The sequence below is a fragment of the Eumetopias jubatus genome, unplaced genomic scaffold (assembly GCF_037043125.1).
Source record: "Eumetopias jubatus isolate StellerSeaLion01/CBP00866 unplaced genomic scaffold, mEumJub1_p1.0 scaffold_2, whole genome shotgun sequence".
Classification (NCBI taxonomy): Eukaryota; Metazoa; Chordata; class Mammalia; order Carnivora; family Otariidae; genus Eumetopias; species Eumetopias jubatus.
The window spans coordinates 130,537,430-130,548,133 of NW_028274808.1; positions in this window are offsets into that span (position 1 = coordinate 130,537,430).

The window sequence follows — 10,704 nt, forward strand, 5'->3', positions numbered from 1 at the left end:
GTTGAATGTTGTAACTCTTTATGTAAATCTGCAACTATTTCTCTAGAATAGATAACCTAGAAGTGGAATTGCTTGGCTGAGGAGTTTACACATTTTAAAATTAATGTGTGGTGCCCTTCATGAGGCTGTAACAATTTATATGATTCTACCATTGGTGTTTAGGAATACTCATTTCCCTGTAAGCTTGCTATACTGAGTGTTAACACATGTTTAAATATTTGTTGATCTAATGGGAAAAAATGCTCTCCCAATTGTGAGGTTGTGTATATTTTAGATTTATGTGGTGGGTGGCATTAGTATTTGTGTTTCTCTGTAGTTTCTGCTTCTGTCTTATGATTGCTTTTTACTTTATTTTATATTTATGGCTCTTCTTGCTTTGTAGGAGTTCTTTAGGTTTTCTAAACACTAATCCTTTGCTAAAAAAAATGCAGAACTTTGTTCCTATTATGTTTGCCTTTTAGCTTTATGGTGATTTATTATATTAAATTTTTAAAATTTTTAATTCACTTAAATTTGTCAACTCTTCCCCTTTCTGTTTATTGGGATTTGTATTTTGCTTAATAATAAATCTGAATACTATTTCTTGCTTAGTAATATTGTCTTAATAATAACAAAGGTATTATAATATATATTCTTTTGTTATATTTATAGCTTTTTTATGATAAATAACTTTACACTTTTATCTAAAATGTATCATGTGTCATGTATAGATTGTTTGATTTTCTTCAGATAGCTAATTGTTGCCAAATAATACACTGAGCAGCATTACCTCTTTGCTAATTTACAGTGCCAGCTCTATCACATATTAACTTTGCACACATACCTCAGTTTGTTTCTGGCTTTTATATGGCTTATTCTTGTGCTCCTCTATTTTTCTATCAAATTTTCTCTTTCAGAGGAATTTTGGAATTTCCCTGGTAAGTGGTAGCTCATTTTTTTTTTAAGATTTTATTTATTTATTTGAGAGAGAGAGAGCAGGAACAGGGAGGAGAGGCAGAGGCAGAGGGAGAAGCAGGTTCCCTGCTGAGCAGGGAGCCCGATGCAGGACTCGATCCCAGGACCCTGAGATCATGGCCTGAGCCGAAGGCAGATGCTTAACCAACTGAGCCACCCAGGCATCCTGGTATCTCATTGTTTTGATTTGCATTTCCCAGATGTTGAATATCTTTTCATGTACTTATTGGCCATTTATATATTTTTGGAGAAATGTCTGTTCAGATTCTCTACCCATATTTTAATCAGATTTTCTTTATTATTGAGTTATAAGAGTCTTTCATAATTCTGGATATAAGTCCCTTATTAAATATAGGATATGCAAATATTTTCTCTCATTCTGAGTTGCCTTTTCATTTCCTTTTTTTTTAGATTTTAATTCCAGTATAGTCAACATACAGTATTATATTAGTTTCAGGTGTACAGTGTGGTGATTCAGCAATTCTGTTACTCAGTTCTCATCAGGATAAGTGTACCCTCAATCCCCTTCACTTATTTCACCCATATCCCCACCTACCTCCCTCTGGTAACCATCAGTTTGTTCTCTATAGTTAAAAGTCTGTTTTTTTGTTTGTCTCTTTTTTCCTTTGTTCATTTCTTTTGTTTCTTAAAGTCCACATTTGAGTGAAATTATATGGTGTTTCTTTGATTTATCTCACTTAGCATTATACTCTCTAGATCTATCCATGTTGTTGTCAATGGCAAGATTTCATTCTTTTATGACTAAATAATCCATTGTGTGTGTATTTATACACACACACACACACACACACACACACACTACATCTTCTTTATCCATTCATCATTGATGGACACAGGCTACTTTCCTAATTTGGCTATTGTAAATAATGCTACAATAAATATAGGGGTGCATGTATCCCTTTGAATTAGTGTTTCATATTCTTTGGATAAATAGCCAGTAGTGCAATTACAGGATCATAGGCTAGTTCTGTTTTTGATTTTTTGAAGAACTTCCATACTGTCTTCTACAGTGGCTGCACCAGTTTGCATTCTCACCAACAGTGTACAAGTGCTTCTTTTTCTCCACATCCTCACCAACACTTGTTTCCTGAGTTTTTATTTTAGCCATTCTGAAAGGTGTAAGGTGATATCACATTGTGGTTTTGATTTGCATTTCCCTGATGGTGAGTGATGAACATGTTTTCATGTGTCTGTTGGCCATTTGTATGTCCTTTGGAGAAATGTCTATTCATGTCTTCTGTCCCCTTTTTAATTGGATTGTTTTTTGGGTGTTGAGTTGTATCAGTTCTTTATATATTTTGGATACTAACCCCTTATCAAATATGTCATTTGCAAATATCTTCTCCCATTCGGTAGGTTGCCTTTTAGTTTGGCTGGTTGTTTCCTTTGCTGTGCAGAAGCTTTTTATTTCCATATAGTCCCAATAATTTATTTTTCCTTCTGTTTTCCTTGCCTCAGGAGACATATCTAGAAAAATGTTGCTACAGCCGATGTCAGAGAAATTACTGCCTGTGATTCTTCCAGGATTTTTATGGTTTTAGGTCTCATATTATGTCCTCAATTCATTTTGAATTTATTTTTGTGTATGGTGTAAGAAAGAGATCCAGTTTCAATCCTTTGCATGTTTACCCAACACCATTTGTGGAAGAGACTATTATTTTCCTATTGCATGTTCTTTCATGCTTTGTTGAAGATTAATTGACCATGTAATTGTGGGTGTATTTCTGGATTTTCTATTCTGTTCTATTGATCTATGTGTCTGTTTTTGTACCAGTACCATATCAGTTTTGATTACTATAGCTTTGTAGTGTAACTTGAAGTGTGGAATTGTGATACCTCCAGCTTTCTTTTTCAAGATTGCTCTGGCTATTTGGCTACTCTTGTGGTTCCATACAAATTTTAGGATTGTTTGTTCTACTTCTGTGAAAAATGCTGTTGGTATTTTGATAAGGATTGCGTTAAATCTATACATTGCTTTGAGAAGTATGGACATTTTAACAATGTTCTTCCAACCCATGAGCGTGGAATATCTTTCCATTTGTGTCATTTTCAGTTTCTTTCATCAGTGTTTTATAGTTTTCAGAGTACAGGTCTTTCCCTTCTTTGGTTAAGTTTATTCCTAGATATTTTATTATTTTGGTGCAATTGTAAATGGGATTTTTTTCTCAATTTTTCTGCTGCTTCATTATTAGTATATAGAAAAACAACAGATTTCTGTACATTGATTTTTCTATCCTGCAGCCTTACTGAATTCATTTATCATTCTAGTAGTTTTTTTTGTTGAAATCTTTAGGGTTTTCTATATATAGTATCATGTCAGCTGCAAATAGTGAAAGTTTAACTTCTTCCTTCCCAACTTGGATGGATGCCTTTTATTCCTTTTTCTGGTTTGATTGTTCTGGCTAGGACTTCCAGTACTATGTTGAATAAAAGTGGTGAAAATGGACATTCTTGTCTTATTCCTGACCTTAGGAGAAAAATCTCTGTTTTTCCCCATTGAGTATGATGTTAACTGTAAGTTTTTTGTATATGACCTTCAATATGTTGAGGTATGTTCCCTCGGAACCTACTTTGTTGAGGATTTTTATCATGAATGATGTTGTGCTTTGTCAAGTGCTTTTTCCATATCAAATGAAATGACCATATGGTTTTTATCCTTTCTCTTATTGCTGTGATGTATCACATTGATTGCTTTGTGAATATTGCCTCCCCAAGAATAAATTCCACTTGATCATGATTTTTTTAATGTGTTGTTGAATTGGTTTGCTAATATTTTGTGGAAGATTTTTGCATCTGTGTTCATGAAAGGTGCTGGCCTGTAGTTTTCTTTTTTTGTAGTGTCTTCACCTGGTTTTGATATCAGGGTAATGCTGGCCTTTTAGAATGAATTTGGAAGATTTCCTTCCTCTTCCATTTTTTACAATAGTTTGAGAAGAATAAGTATTAACTCTTCTTTAAATGTTTGGTAAATTTGCTTGTGAAGACGTGTGGTCCTGGGCTTTTGTTTACTGGGAGTTTTTCAATTACTGATTCAATTTCATTGCTAGTAATCCATCTGTTCAAATTTTCTATTTTTCCTGATTCAGTTTTAGGAGGTTATGTTTTTCTGGGAATTTAACCATTTCTCCTAGGTTGTCCAGTTTGTTGGCATATAATTTTTCATAATACTCTTTCAATCCTTTACAAATCTGTGGTATCAGTTGTTTCTACTCTTTTATTGTGATTTTGTTTGAGTCCTTTTTTTTTTTTTTTTTGATGTAACTGGTAAAGGCTTATCAATTTTGTTCTTTTCAAAGAACCAGCTCCTGGGTGCCTGGGTGGCTCAGTCAGTTAAGCATCTGCCTTTGGTTCAGGTCATGATCCCAGGGTCCTGGGATCGAGTCCCACATTGGGCTCCTTGCTCAGTGGGGAGTCTGTTTCTCCCTCTGCCCCCTCCCCACTCGTTCTCTCAATCTTTCTCTCTCTCTCTCAAATATATAAAATCTTAAAAAAAAAAAAAAAAAAAAACCAGCTCCTAGTTTCATTGATCTCTTCTATTGTTCTGGGGTTTTGTTTGTTGTTTTTCAATTTTTTTTTTTTTTTTTTTAGTTTCTATTTCATTTATTTCTACTCTAATCTTTATTATTTCCTTCCCTCTGCTGATTAGGGGTATTGTTTGTTGTTTTTCTAGCTCCTTTAGGTATAAAGTTAAGTTGTTTGAGATTTTTCTTGCTTGAGGTAGGCCTGTATTGCTATAAACTTCCCTCTTAGAACAGCTTTTGCTGTATCCTAAAGATTTCAGACTGTTGTGTTTTCATTTTCAATTATCTCCATATGCTTTTTAATTTCTTCTTTGATTTCTTGGTTGACCCATTCATTAGTTAGTAGCATGTTCTTTAACCTCCATGTATTTGTGCTCTTTCCAGATTTTTTCTTGTGGTTGATTTCTAATATCATAGTATTGTGGTCAGAAAAGATGCATGGTATGTCTTTGATCTTTTTGAATGTGTTCAGACTTGTTTTGTGGCCTAATATGTGATCTCTTCTGGAGAATGTTCTATGTGCACTTGAAAATAATGTGTATTCTGCTGTTTCAGGGTGGATTTTTTGGGGGAAGGGAATGTTTTGAATATATCTGTTACATCCACCTGGTTCATTCAAAGCCACAGCTTTCTTGTTAATTTTCTATTTGGATAATCTATGCATTGACGTGAGTGGAGTGTTAATGTCCCCTACTGTTATTGTATTACTATCAAGTGGTTCTTTTATGTTTGCTATTAACTCCTTTATGTGTTTGGGTGTTCCCATGTTTAGTGCATAAACATTTACAGCAGTTATATCTTCTTGTTGGAATGTTCCCTTTATGGTTATACGGTGACATGTCTTGTGACAGTGTTTGTTTTAAAGTCTGTTTCATCTGATATAAGTATTGCTACTCTGGCTTTCTTTTGACATCCTTTTGCAGGATATATGTTTCTTCATCCCCTCACTTTCAATCTGCAGGTGTCTTTAGGTCTCAAATGAGTCTCTTCTAGGCAGCATGTAGATGGTCTTGTTTTTTTATCCATTTCAGTCACCCTATGTTTCTTGATTGGAGGATTTAGTCCATTTACATTCAAAGTAATTACTGATAGTATGTTTTTATTGCCATTTTGTTACTTGTTTTATGGTTGATTTTGTAGTTTTTTTCTGTTCCTTTCTTCCCTTGTGCTCTCATTATTTGGCTTTTTAATGATATACTTGATTTCTTAATTTTATTCTTTGAATATCTATTACTGGTTTTTGATTTGTGGTTACCATGGGTTTGTATATAACATCTTTTGCATATAGCATTCTGTTTTAAGTTGATGGTCATTTAAGTTTGAAACTGTTCTTTACTCCTCCCCCCCCACCATGTTTTAGATATATAGTGTCATACTTTACCTCCTTTTATTTTGTGAGTCCCTTGACTGATTTTTATAAATATAAACACTCCTTTTGTGCTTCCTACTTTTCTTGTTCATATGTATGGTCTTTCCTTTCCATCCAAAGAGTCCCCTTTAACATTTCTTTGATAATGAATGTCTTTAACTATTAGCTGGGAAACTCTATCTCTGCTTTTATTCTGAATGATAGCCTTGCTGAATAGTGTATTTTTTGCTCGCAGGTTTTTACCTTTCAGCACTTTGAATATACCGTCCCACTCCCTTTCAGCTGATAGCCTTATGGGGTTTCCTTCATATGTAACTGTTTTCTTTTCTCTTGCTGCTTTTAAAATTCTCTCTTTATCACTACTTTTTGCCATTTTAATTACTATATTTCTTGGTATGGACCTCCTTGGGTTGTTTTTGTTGGGGGATCTCTATGCCTCCTTGATCTGGATTTCTGTTTCCTTCCTCAGATTTGAGAAGTTTTAAACTATTATTTCTTAAAATAAATTTTCTGCCCCATATTCTCTTCTGAGATCCTTATAATGTGCATGTTATTACACTTGATGGTGTTGCTGAGTTCCCTCAGTCTATTCTCATTTTCATAATTTTTTTCTCTCACCTGCTCAGCTTACTTTCCATTCCTCTGTCCTCTAGGTTGCTGATTCATTCTGCTTCCTCTAATCTACTCTTTATTCCATCTAGTGTATTTTTAGTTTTATTGTGTTCATCTCTGATTGATTCTTTCTTATCTCTTTGTTAAGGGTCTCACTGATGTCCTGCAGTCTTTTTACAAGTCCAGTGAGTATTTTTATGATCATTACTTTAAATTCTCTATCAGGCAAATTACTTATCTCCTTTTTGTCTGGCTGTCTTGCTGTAATTTTGTTCTGTTCTTTCATTTAGAACATATTCCTCTGTCTCCTCGTTTTATCTAACTCTCTGGGTCTGTTTCTGTGTGTTAGAAAAGTCATCTATGTCTCTTGCTCTTGAAAGTAATGGCCTTATGAAGAAGAGGTCCTGCTCTGCAGTGCAGTATCCCCCCATTCACTAGAACCTGGCACCTGAGGGGCGTCTCCTATGTGTGTTTATTGTACCCTGTTGTTGGGGCTGAGCTGCTTTTTCGTTTGTCAGAGATGCAGTAACACCAAACTGCAGGGTGCTTTGCCTGAATTTTCCCCTGGGAAGGTTTCATTTGTAGGCAGAGCTGCAGTCAGACCAGATGTCTGCCTCCAGCCTACTGCTGGAGCCAGTCTCACTGGTGTGTATGGTTATCTTTCCCTCTCCCTGGGGCAGGAGTCCCTTTGAAGTAGTGCTAGCCCCTGTAAGGGCTGCTTGCACACTGCCTAGCTTATGACACCACTTTGGATGGACTCTGGCCAAGAGCATATTGGAGGGGGCATATCCAAAATGAGTTGGGGCAGGACTCACAGTGTTAGCAAGGTTTGCAGCTGGTCCTCTTCAAGAAGGGACCTGCCACTGCCAGAACCAAGGTCAGTCAGGTTGGTGCAGGTGGATCCACAAAGTGATGTGGGGAGAGGCATGGTATTAGCAAGTTTTGTGCTGATTTTCTTTTGGAGGGGACCTGCTATGCAGGGACTGAGGCAAGCCTGGCAAGAGGGGGCAGGGGAGACATGGTGTTAGCAAGTTAGGTAGCTAATATAGGCATCATGGTGGTTTCTGCAGGTAGCTGTGTGTTTATGCTGGGGGTCAGGGGAGGGAAATGGTACCTGTCAACTCCTTTGCTCCTGGAGGAGTCTCCCATTGATCTCTATCCCTCCAGGATTCCCTCTGAGATTTATAAAAATCAGTCAAGGGACTCACAAAATAAAAGGAGTAAAGTATGACAGTATATATCTAAACCATGGTAGGGGGAGGAGTAAACAGCTCTCCCTCCCATATGTCCCAGGTGTTTTTCAAACTGCTGCTTCCAAGCTATATCTCTATAGGGTCTTTTTGTGCTGTCTTCTTGAGGTTGGAGACTCATTTCTTCTTGCCTTCCTGGCTTTCCCAGAGGGAGCCTGTTGATTTTTAAAATTCCAGGTTTTAAGTCCCACTGGTTGTAAGAAGTCATGAAATTTGGCCCCATGCGTGTTCTCTGGTGTGAAGGTCTGTTTCTCTCCCCTCTTCACATTAGTGTCCTCCCTCCAGAGGACAGTCCTTTGGGTCCATTTAGCTCTGGACCCTATCTCTGCCCTTTCTACCCTCTTTGATATAGCCTTTTCTCTACATTTAATTATGGAGTTAATTCTGCCAAGCTTCAGGTCATTTTCTGGGTTATTTACACTGATATAGGTGTTATCTAATTGTAACTGTGGTATGAGGTGAGGTAAGGGTCCTCCTACTCAGTCGTCTGCCAGCAATCCCCTACTATTTTCGTTTCTTTATTGTGTGTTTTTAAGCATGATTTTTAAAATTTTGATGATGTTCAGTATATCGATTTTTTTTTTCTGTTGCTTATGCTTTGGTGTTGCATCTAAGAAGATTTTGCCTAACTTATGAAGATATTTTCTCTGAGAGGTTTATAGTTTTAACTCTTCTCATTATGAAGTTCATTTCAAGTTCATTTTTGTGCCGTGTAAGGAAGGAATCCAATTTCATTCCTTTGCATGTGATGTGCAGTTATCCTAGTACCATTTCTTGAAGGTACTATTTTTCCCATTGAATTATCTTAGTCTTTTTGAAAATTAATGGACTGTGATTGCCAGGGTTTATTTTTAGACTCTCAGTTTTATTCCATTGATCTCTATACATCTATACTTAGTCCAGTACCGATTGTCTTGATTACTGTAGCTTTTTAGTAAGTTTTCAAATCAGGAAATGTCAATTTCCAGCTGTTTTTTTTTTTTCAAGGTTGTTTTACCTATTCTAGGTCCCTTGTTTTTCCAAATGAATATAGGATCATCTTATAAATTTCTGTAAAAAAGTCTGGACGTATTTTTATAAGAATTTTGTTGAATCTGTAGATCAGTTTAGGGAGTATTGCCATCTTAATATTATATTTTTCAATCCATGAATATGGGATATCTTTCCATTTACTTATCTCTAATTTATTTCAACAGTGTTTTATCACTTTCGGGTACAAATTTTATACTTCTTTTGTTGAATCTTAAATATTTCTTTTGGGTGCTATTCTAAATACAGTTTTCTTAATTTTGTTTTTTGTTCATTGGTGGTACTAACATAGTTCTAATTCTCATTCATTTTATTATGAATAAAGTTAGACATCTTTACTGAATAACTGTTTAAGGGCCATTTGTGTTTCTTTCTTGTGATGTGTTTATTCCTGTCTTTTGCCCATTTTCCTGTGAAGTCTTTAAGGGTTTTTTTTTCCTTGTTGAACTTATATTTATTTTTAGCCTCTCTATCCTCTAATAAACACATTTAAAATGAATTTTTCTCTCAGTATCATTTTAGAACATTACTTTCATTGTCACTGTATTACTTTTTGTTATGGGTTGAATTGTCCAAGATATAAACCCTGAGACTGAGGTTTCAAACAGTAGTTGTATTGGGTAATGCTCTTTAGAGTTACTCCTATAAACCATAGCGAAATGTAGGATTAGGGAGAAGAAGTTGAACTTTCATGCAGTTGTAACAAAAGCCTCAATCAGTCCCCAATTTACTTAGAAGTTTAGATGGCCTTTCAGAGTTATCTCAAATTGAGTCAAGGAGACTGATCCATTTAACCCATTTCCATCAGTCACTGGAGATGAGCTGTGCCTAAGAAGGTGGTATAATCTTGGGGTAGCCATGAGCCGTAAGCAGGCAACATTCTCAGCAGCTGGGCTAATGAATAAAACATGAAAAGGGAATCTGATATCATTCCACAGAAACCACTATATTTTTATAATGTGATAATAATGTTTTTATAGTATACCATGGCACAGTAATATTTTCTATGAAGCAACCATTGGACGGTAAGCTATGTTTGTTATATGTGACTTTTCTAAGGAAATTTTTTTAAAAGATTTTATTTATTTGACAGAGACACAGTGAGAGAGGGAACACAAACAGGGGGAATGGAAGAGGGAGAAGTAGGCTTTCTGCTGAGCAGGGAGCCTGATGTGGGGCTCGATCCCAGAACCCTGGGACCATGACCTGAGCTGAAGGCAGACACTTAACTAAGCCACCCAAGTGCCCTAAGGAAATTTCTAGTATCCTTATTTCTAGGACCAGTAAAAGCCCTCCTAAGGAATATTATTCTTAGAGATTAATAGGAATTGTTTTCCCTAAGTTTTGATAGTTATTAAAATGGGTACTGGAGTTTCAGTGGTTTGGATGGTATGACCTAATAAAAGAAAGTTAATCTAGTCTTCTGCCATTTGGTAGGTTTGATATTCTGCCTTATTTATTTTTCCGTTACTTTTTATGTAAAATGCGACATACAAGGTTTGCTTTGAAACTTAAGACCATAAGAGAAAGTCTTGGTTCATGGTACTCAATTAGTAGAGTAGTGTTGGAAAACGTGTGCATTTAACTGAACACATTTAAAATTAAGGGAAAGATCAGGTTTTATAGATTCTGTCCATCATACCAGTTAGTGAACTGGGCTCCTTAGAAACATGAGATCGGGATATGACTTTTTTCTTACCTCAGTTATCTTAGTTTTCACTTTATTCTTACATTTGGTACAAGCTTCTTACAGTATTGAGTATACTTTTTAATATTTAAAGAAAAATTTTCTGGTCCAATAAAACTTCTAAATACAGACCAACTTCTTCAACTTTAGTATTTGTAGCAGACGCAAGTCTTATGCTGTCCTCAGATTGCCTTGGCATTACCCACTTCCCAGACCAATCTGCCACCAGTGTTTGACCTTCTGCCTGCCTTGGGAATGCTG